At 30.0% G+C, this 10878-nt stretch overlaps 1 protein-coding gene and 1 pseudogene across 1 annotated transcript in view; one reads left to right on the top strand and one right to left on the bottom strand.

Annotated features, from left to right (window-relative positions):
* LOC113375578 (trypsin-1-like) overlaps window positions 1-10878 on the bottom strand; it is a gene marked incomplete in the record, with an annotated part of 382748 nt that overhangs the window by 359035 nt on the left and 12835 nt on the right.
* LOC113375930 lies at window positions 2013-2977 on the top strand (annotated as a pseudogene).

The following is a 10878-nucleotide window of genomic DNA, read 5'->3' as shown; positions in this document are numbered from 1 at the left end:
CGCTAGATTTGAGTATTTAGAACAAAAAAATAATTACCTTAGAATTATATTGTAAAATCGTATGCTATATAAAAGGACTCGCCAAGGCAACTGCAACAGACGTCTGTTAAAGAGATCAAATATATACACACATGCTTATATACATACACACACATACATATATATATATATATATATATATATATATATATATATATATATATATTGATATTTATATGTATAAGTGTGTATGTGTGTATGTATGTATTTATATGCATGCGTAAATGAATGTGAGAATGGATCAACAAAGGAATACTTCAAGCGTGCAATAGAACCTGATTGGGTTTCTGTCAAAGGATCAATTATTTTCGGGACCATCCGCATATATATATATATATATATATATATATATATATATAAACTGACCCGACGTTGATTGGCATATTAATAGTCATTGCAAGTGCCTATGTATTATAACTGCGCTTTTCATTCATTCCTTATTAACTTCCCGTAGAGTAAGTTATAGTAATAGCAAAAAATCGAAAATGAATTTTTTTTTTTAATTTTTAGGTTTCAAAAATTTCTAAATATTTTGGCATACCTTAGAAAAAAATGGATGTATGTATGTATGTGTGTTTATTTTTTTTGTATAGCGAAGGAAATGCCTTTATGCATCCCATGCATGTTTGTGTGTGTGTGTGCGGATACAAATTTTCGTCGACGATTTGAATAATTTAAAAAAAATTCGATGCGTATTGAGTGCAAAAAATGCGTTTATAAAAAATTTCGTAGGTTTGAAAATTTTCAAAAAAAAAAATTCAAAATTTTCAAAAAAAAAATTCAAGCTTCAAAAAACTCAAATTTTCGAAATTTTTCAACATTTTCAAAAAAAAAATCTGAATTTCGAAAAATATCAAAATTTATAAAAAAAACAATATCTTACAAAAATTTGAAAATATTTCGAAACTTTCATAAAAAGCCGATAATTTCAAAAATTTCTAAGTTCTCAAAAAAATTTAAAAAATCGATTTTTTTCAAAAATTCCAAAAACTTTGAAACTATTAAACAATTATCAAAATTCTGAAATAAATAATTAAATTAAATACCAAATACAATCATAGAATACGCTCATCACCCAAACTAAGAAGCACTTATAAATTTACAGTATGTATTTATAATAAATAATCCATTTCAAATTATTTAAAACTATTGATATTGTTGATCATTTTCATTCCTCGAATTGTACGGAAAGTTCCAGCAATTTGTCTTAAAGCACGATGCCATGCACGACTAGGTAACTTTTTCACAAAGGTTTGGCTCCTTTATGATTACCAATTGAAAAGTTTATAAAATTTCAACTTTTTATCGTGAACTCCGTGCTCCATTCTTTGAGCTTATTCAATATGTTATTATTCTTTATTATTTTAGACTTTTAATTTTTCTGAGCATTTCTAATCATTTTTATATTTCGGCTGTTTGTAAATTTTGAAATAAAAAACTATTGGCTATATGACGTTTAAGAAATACATGAAAGTTTCATATTGGAATTCAAAGCGAATCGATAATGAATTCATAATAGTGATTAAAATATGTAAATCCTACTACTAACCGTGGCGATTGAAAAATATTATTACTACATTTTATTTCTTTGTTAACGTAAGAATATTACACACGTATTATGCTAAAAACGTTAACAATAAAAATTAAATTTAATGAAACATACATGTGTAACAAAGAGAGAATAATTTGGATAAAAAGCAAAAATTATTTTCAAAATAAGCAGTAGAAAATGTTATTTAAATAGCTTCTAAATTCTTATTGAGTATATTATTTCCTCACTTCGGGAAGTTCATGCAACTTGCCTTAATGTTAAATGCCACATACAACTACTTATTTTATACAGTCATAGATTCAAAGTATTATAAACAACTTGACATTTAAGAATGTATTTTGTTTTTTTTTCCTCACAAATATCAATTTCAATAGTAAGCGGTTTTGACTTATTTAAAAATGTAAAAATTATTCGTTGCAATATGGCGGCTTCAAAAGCGCCCAAATTTGATGATGATGAGGGTTGGACTGTAGCGGAAATACTAGGAGAAGGGGCTTATGGCGAAGTAAGGCTAGTCATAAATCGAAAAACTAGAGAAGTTCTGGCAATGAAAACAATCGACACAGTCAAGCATCGGGATGCTAAACGTGCTGTGCACAAAAAAGTTGTTATACAAAAGTCTATACGCCACCGAAACGTATTAAAACAGGCGGTGAGCTGTATGATCGAATAGAGTCTGACTTCGGTATGAAAAATAATGAGGCCCAGAAATATTTTAATCAGATTTTGTCTGGTTTACACTATTTACACAGGAGAGGTGTAACACATAGGGATTTAAAACCCAAAAATTTACTCTTTGATCATAAAGATAATTTGAAAATTGCAGATTTTGGAATGGCAACCATATTTCGAGTAAATGTTCATGAACGCCTTCTTGAGAAGAGATGTGGAACTGTACCTTACATTGTCCCCGAAGTTTTAACTGGAGTTTGATCCTGCGGGATAATTTTAACTGCCATGCTTACTGGAAAGTTGCCGTGGGATAAACCCATGTGAAAATATCTTCAATACACAGCTTGGGATAAAAATTCTTATATACTAACGCCCTGGACCAAGCTCAACAATTTAGTATTGTCTTTGCTAAGAAAAATATTATCACCTCTTCCTAATAAAAAGATTAACTTAGAGAGTTTAAGAAAACATAGATGGTGCGCAATGAAATTCATTAGTGAAGATTCTCAAATATCACTCCAAGATGTGGTGCATGAGCCCCCATATAAGCGATTTTGTGCCATGCCTAATTATGAAAAAAATATCAGCAAATGCTCACTTTCGGCATCTGTAATTGTTTCACCAAATGCTCAAGAAAATAAAATTTGTCCCAAAACTGATGTTTGCTTCTCGCAGCCGGTGCTTATGGATGAGGATGATGGTCTTAAGTACTAACTTGAATCTTCCACAAAGTGAAACAGAAAATGTGTTGCTTAAGCCAGTGAGAAGAATGACTAGATTATATGTTTGCGGAGATACTAAGGGTGTCATTAAAAAGCCTACTAGCTGCCTCGACAAAAATGATATTCGGAAAGTAAATGAGGGCGTAGTAACAATAAACACATTACACAGGCGCAAAATGTCATTAGTATTCAAAGACAATCTGAGAGATAAACAATAACTTGTTGATTGACTTCCGATTATCAAAAGAAAGTTTGTAGAAATAAAAACCAATTTAGTGGACATTATAGTCAAAGCTCCTGTAGGTTGACCGGTAACTTCATGACAATTATATTAACACATTTGAATGTTATAAAATAATATGTTGACTATTAAATTTATTGAGTTATGATTCAACAATATTCTATCCATAATTAGACTGCTTGAAATTGTTTATATTTATTGAGTAGCAAAAAGTGTATTAGTTTATTTTTTTCATAAAGTTATGTATGTTTGAACACTTTTTATACATTTTTTAACTCAGCGTTTAACATTATGAAAAAAAAATGTTTTGTAGTGAACTTCACTGTGAAGTCAAATATATATATATATATATATATATATATATACTAGCATAACCAGCCTCGCGTCGCGACGGCCCTTATTTAAATCCACCTGATTGAAATTTGAATCCGACAACCAACCAACATTTCAAACCTTTTGTTATAAAAAATTCACATCAATTCATTCATAAATTTCCCGGAACATTAACAAACGTCATTTTCGGCATTTGTTTTAAATTCATAACCGCCCAAATTTATTTAAATTTAATAAATTTCATCATTCTGTATCTGAAATGTGATTTGTAATATTGCCTATAATATAAGTAGAAATAATGAATATATTTGTTCCTATTTGAATTCGTTAAAAATATTAATTCATTTGACTGTCTAAATTTTGTTTATGATTAAAGTTAAATTTAATATGTCGCTTATTCATTCTGATCTATTATGTTTTGAGGACGTTTTAGTATCCCAACTAATATGGTAAGCAAACCAAATAAATATAAATTATAAATTTATTCATCTAATACTTTCAATAGATATTGGCAAATGACATTTCACTTTTTTTAGTCAAAATTTATTTAAATCTAACAACATTATATATTTCTGTTATTTTGAATATAGCATTTTGCCTAATTTAATGATATAACTGTTGGATATATTATATTATATCTGTTCCGTTTTCAATTAGTAAGAATAATATATTTTTTGAACTGTCAATTTTCTTTCAAAAATCATAAATCGTTTTTTCTCGAAGTTTCCATAAATGACATTTGCCATTTTAGTGTTTGGTTTTTTTTTAGTAAATTTCTGTCAAAATTTATGGAAATTTATAAAAATTATATATTTATATTTTAAATTTATTTTTTAAAATTTCCTATAACCTAAGTTGGACATAAATGCACACGATGAGCCAATAAAATTTAAAATCGGTTCAGTAGTTTAGTCGTCCATCGCAAACCAACATCGTGACACGAGGTTTATGTAGAACTCCACAAATCGGGGAAAAGACAGTAATAGGATCATCATGGTGAAACAGCTGTATCTCCGAAAATAAATTAAATTTTTAAAAATCCCCTTGTACACATATTCTTAAATATTTAGTACTTGAAAAAATAAACATGTTTTCAATTTTTACATTGAAATACCCCCTTGAAATAGAATAAAGATAAAATTGGTCTCAAAATTAGAAGCAAATGTTAGGGGTGGACAAACCTTGACAAAAATAAAATATTTTTAACAAAAATATTATTTAAAATTTAGTGCAGAACATTTAATGGCTATAAGCGAAAAAAAATCTTATTAAATTTAATGGCTGGAAGCGAGTAAAAAAAAATATAATAAATAAATGTAGGAGAGATAAAAATTGATACCTATGTTCCTTTAAATTACAAATTATAAAAAATGAAAATGAAGAAAATTGATATCAATTTAACCCTTAATTAAAATTGAAGTTAAATTTAAGCGTTTCCATAAGTTGAACAAAATCTTAATCAAAATTCAGTGTAAAACATTAACTGACTGAAATTTGGGTAAAATTGATTCGACTAAAATGACTGCCGTACCCCTAAAATGATTATTACAAAATAGGGGTTTGTAGTAGAAAGGTGAAAATTTAAGGCAGTGTGTTTTTCAATCACAAACAATAAAAATATATAATGAAAAAAATTGATAAAAAAATCTTGAGGGTGGCCAACCCTTAGGGTTACAAAAAATAGATATTGCCTGATTGTCAGTCCTACTCAAGCTCACTCAAGTCTTGCGGAGAAGTATTGCTAACTAACATCATGAGACGAGTTTTTTATATATGTACTAGCAAACCCGACGAACTCCGTTTCGCCACCAGATGGTTTCGTGAAAAAGATAAAGAAATTTTTTGTTTGTTTTATATTTGAAAAAAAAAATTATTTTATTACACAACAGTAATGAATTTATTTCGATTACAAAAATGCAGTGTTTATTAGTTGAACTTTTCTAAGTAAATGAAAGTGAATCCGCAAATTATCCTTTTCATTGAAGTGCTCTTTGTAAACCATATTTTTTGTTTTTTGGTCTGAGGTTAACAAACAAAGCGTATGGTTTCTTAACTCGTGAACACGCAACGTATAACTGCCCATGTGAAAAACAATGATTTTCTGAATTTATCCCGCAAACACTGAGCGATTGGCCTTGTGACTTGTTAATTGTCATTGCGAACGCAAGGCGAACTGGAAATTGCAATCGTTTGAAGTCAAACAGAAGACCAGTCGGAATCATTGGTATGTCACCAAATCGCCAGCAATTTTTGATTGAATGGTGAAATTCAGTGCGTGTACATCATTATTCTTTGCGGCAAATATTGCTCGTTGACTTATCAAGCATAATAATAATGTCATTACTCAAATTTTTAATTACGGTGCGTGAAGTTCCATCAATTTGCATTAAGGCACGATGCCATGCACCACTAATTTTCTTAGCTATAAACCTTGCGGAGCCCGAGACCTTTCCAACGTGCGTTCTAGAGTTATATCGTCAGGAAGAAAGACCCGACTTATTTTTATATATATGTAGATAATCTATTTGAAACTATTTGAAATTATTTATAACAATCATTGATTATTTTCATTACTCGAATTGACTTAATGCAAATTGCAAATTATATATATAAATATATATATATATATGTATATATATATATATATATATGTTAAACATATTTATATAAATTACCAATCAAATGTCATTAGGAAAAATGCACCGAAATGCTGAAGTACAATGAAGGAGTATCCAATAAAAATGCTGTAACACCACGTAAAGCGTTTTGTGCTGGCTTTTTAGAAGGCATGAGAGATTCTTGCCAGGTGAGCAAAATAATTTGTATAATATACACGCAATACATATTTTATCTTACAAATAAATCATTTCATTAGGGAGATAGTGGTGGACCATTGTCAGCTATGGATTCGAATGGAATATACACACTTTATGGTACGTAGATTTATCTTTAAGGTGTTTCTTTAATAACAACGCAGTGCCATAGATTAAACAAGCCTTTGACAAACACTTTTTTCAGTAATTGATTCTGGGCATCATCTATTAGCATGGCAACTGTAAGCTAAATACAGAAAATAGCTACACTATAGCCAGTAGGAATTAAGGGGTTACACTCCACTGTAGATTTTTCGGCTTAAAATACACTACCTTTTAAAATGAGGAAAAATATTTCATACCTGAAACTTTCTTGTTGTAATTATGAGCTTTTTCCAATGCGCGTCGGACTGCTCCGAACCGACAACGCTCAAATATATTAACAAAAAATATTATAAAACAAAATGACCATATGTATCTTCTTGAATATAAATATATGTTATTATAAAGCATTTATATCGTTTAAACTGTAAAAGCATTTTTATCTTTCCGTAGGGCAAGTTATAGTAATCGCAAAAAAATCGAAAATGAAAATTTTTATAGATCTTTACGTTTCAAAACCTTCTAAACATTTTGGCATACCTTAGAAAAAATGGATGTATGTGTGTGTGTGTGTGCGTGTATGTATGTATGTTCGGATACAAAGTTTCGTCGACGATTTCGGTAACACGGATGAACCAATAATTCAAAAAACATTCGATTCGTATTAATAATGGGACGTGCTGATTAGTTTTTGGCGGAGGCAGGTCTAGCCCTTCCGAAGATACGGGCAAAAAGTGCCGAGAACGGTAACTCAGTTTTTAAGAGAACGGAGCGCTGCGTTGCCGTTTTTGGCACTTTTTGCTGCGTATCTTCGGAACGGCTAGACCTGCCTTCGCCAAAAACTAATCAGCACGTCTCCTTATCAATACAATCAAATATTTGAATTATTCAAATCGGTTGATCCGTGTTCCCAAAATCGTCGACGAAAATTTGTATCCGCACACACACAGACACATACACATCATCCTTTTTTTTTCTAAAGTATGCCAAAATGTTCAGAAACCTTTGCAACGTAAAGATATATAAAAAATTTCAATTTCGATTTTTTTGCGATTACTATAACTTGCCCTACGGGAAGTTAAAAATTAAAATTGTTGTAGTTATTTTGCATGCCGCGGATTTGACGCGGTGTATAATCCCTTAAACTAAACTACCATACTGCACAGTTAATGTTAGTTTAATTATTTGATGTATGCACTCGCATGAAACATACATTACGGTTCGTTTCAAAACCTCTATACAATGCATAATTAATACATTTAATATCAAACTTGATTTATATGTGCCATAACAGTAATGCATCTTAATTATCTACATGCAAATTGCAGTTTGCTAAACGTAAATAACGTTTTCGGTGTTTCAAACAAACTTAAAATATCTATAATTGCATTAATTAAATTTAATTTATTTAATACATTTCATTCTACCTACGTCAACGGTGATCAGTACAACCCATAGAACGGAATATACATGGTGGCGCAACTGGTGGTGCATGGCATCGTGCCTTAAGGCAAATTGCTGAAACTTTCCGTACCGTAATTTAAACATTTTGAAAAATTTGATTTTTGAGAATTCAAAAATTTTATTTTACTTTTTTCAAAAACATGGATTTTTTTCTATATTTTGAAATTTTTCAAAAATTTTGAATCTTTTTTTCAAAGCAATCACGCTGCGTATCTGTTAAAGAAACGAAATGTTAGAGCGTGACAGTCTATATGTACTAATTATTAGAATCAGTATAAAATATCTGATAATTTGATGCTCATATGGGTCATTCTTTTACAAACCGTACACCATCCAGACCTTGACCTTTTAGAATAGTCTGAATTTTTTTTTACAGATATTATACATAAAGTCATTTGACACGTATTTCAGGATTTTGCTGAAAACAATTTTTTTTACGTAAATATTTACGATTGAAATATGGATTTTTTGCTCAATCTGCAATAAATTAATTGTCTCCGGATGTGCCGATCGGATCAGTATTATTATTTTTTTTATTACACTCATATTGAAGTGAACTTTGTAATGATTAATTTTTTTTTTTGTTTTTGGAATTTGTTAAAAAAATTCTAACTTTACTTGTTTTTGAGATATTGGCAGTGGATCTTTTTACCCACGAACTTTTAAGCTCCGCTCTACCCTAATTTTTTTTCGACTATATATTCATTTTTTGCCAGAAGCGAAAATATAAAATATTTTTCAACTGAAAAACAATAAGATTGTCATTCGAAAGTGAAAAATGAGTACAAGTCTTTGAGGTCCCCGACGTGAAAAGCGCGGCTCGCGCTTGAAAATATTTAATATCTTTCGATGTAACAAAGTCTCCAACAAATTGTAAAAAGAATTTTGTTGCAGAGAAAAAAAAAGAATGGATCGATTCAAGTTGGGGTAAGGCTGAGTAAAACCTTTGTAAATATTTAAGGGTTGTTATTGTTAAGAAAATTGCAAAAACAAAAAAAAAATAATCATTACAAAGTTCACTTCAATATGAGTGTAATAAAAAAATAATAATACTGATCCGATTGACACATACGGAGACAATTAATTTATTGCAGATGATGTTCATAGAAATTGAGCACAAAATCCATATTTCAATCGTAAATATTTACGTAAACAAATTTTTTTCAGCAAAATCCTGAAATACGTGTTAAGTGATTTTATGTACAATATCTGTAAAAAAAATTTCAGACAATTCTAAAATGTGACATTTTATTTTTTCGAAAATCCGTACGATTTGTAAAAGAATGACCCATATGTGTAATAACCATTTTTCAAATCGGACGCTCCGTTTTCTCAAAAACGGATTTACCATTCTTGGATTTTTTTGCCCGATATCTTAGAAATCGGCAGGTCTCCCCGTCAATAGAAATCGAATGATTTTGAATCATTCAATTCGGTTGATTCGTGTTCGACAAAAGGTTCAGAAACTTTGAAACTTATAGATATGCAAAAACAATTAATTCATTTTCTTTACTTTTAACTTCCCGTAGGGCAAGTTATAGTAATCGCAAAAAAATCGAAAATAAAAATTTTTGCATTTCTCGACGTTTCAAAGGTTTCTGAATATTTTGGCATACCTTAGAAAAAATGGATGTATGTGTGTGTGTGTGTGTGTATGTGTGTGTGTGTGTGCGTGTGTGTATGTATGTATGTGCGGATACAAATTTTCGTCGACGATTTCGGGAACACCGATGAACCGATTTGAATAATTCAAAAAACATTCGATTCGTATTGATAAGGAGACGTGCTGATTAGTTTTTGGCGAAAGCAGGTTTAGCCGTTCCGAAGATACGGGGCAAAAAGTGCCGAAAACGGTAACTCAGTTTTTAGGAGAACGGAGCGTCCGATTTTAATAATTAAAAAAACATTTTACTTGTATTGACAAAGTGAAGAACCGATCAAATTTTCATAAAGGCAGGCCTAGCGGTTTCGGAGATCTAATGAAAAAAGTAAAAAAAAATGACATTTGGCGGTCAAAAATGATCATTAGACATATGCACATCAAATTATCAGATATTTTATAGAGATTTTAACATTAAGTATAATTTTGGTTTACATTCCTATGGGTTCCGTACCAATGTTTACGCGTTAGACGTCGACGCGGCGCTTACGCGGTTTGATATTTCGTCTTTATGCAGTTAAAGCAGTTTGAAAAAAGTTTAGATCTTTCAAAATATGTCAAAATAAAGAAAACATTTTTTTTTCAAAAAAAAAAATTTAAAAAAAAAGTTAAAAATTTTTTTTTTCAAAAAAAAGTAATTTTTAGTCTAATTGTTCGTCAAAAATCTTATTTTTTCGAAGTAATTTTTTTTTCAAAAATGTTAATCGTTTTTAAAAAAATAATTTTTAGTACGGGAAGTTCCAGCAATTTGCCTTAAGGCACGATGCCTTAATTGCCTTAAGACATAATTCCACTTACAGCTAGTTTTATAACAAACCATACACAAAGTTAATACTTTTTATATTTGCTATGCAAAATTTCATTAAAATTATTAAAAAACAAAATAAAAAATTAGTTATAAAGAAACAAGAGGGCCAATCTTTACCAAAAGCTAATCAGCACAACTTCGAACTAATCTTTCGGAAAGTTTTTCAATTTCCAAAATCGGTTCAGAATTCTGGACATAAAACGGTGACGAAAAATTTGCACTTAACTGGTCAATATAAAAAACCGATTCGGCCGATCATCGCGCAAAACTAATCGGCGGCGTATTTATACAGCTTCATGATAATAATAATAAATAATAGTCTTTCCGAAGGCAGGTTCATAGTATGAGAGCCCCTCCCTTATTTATTATTCCCATTACTGTTTTGTTATCACTAATTAGCAACCATTAATCACTTTTTATTCTATTTTATAAATTTTCCTTTACAAACTTGTGCTTCCGTGCTTCTTGATCC

This window comes from Ctenocephalides felis, unplaced genomic scaffold, assembly GCF_003426905.1.
Source record: "Ctenocephalides felis isolate EL2017-DRISC unplaced genomic scaffold, ASM342690v1 CF-g0.4_SCAFFOLD_01886, whole genome shotgun sequence".
Taxonomy (NCBI): Eukaryota; Metazoa; Arthropoda; class Insecta; order Siphonaptera; family Pulicidae; genus Ctenocephalides; species Ctenocephalides felis.
This window is presented reverse-complemented; position numbering and strand designations above follow the sequence as displayed.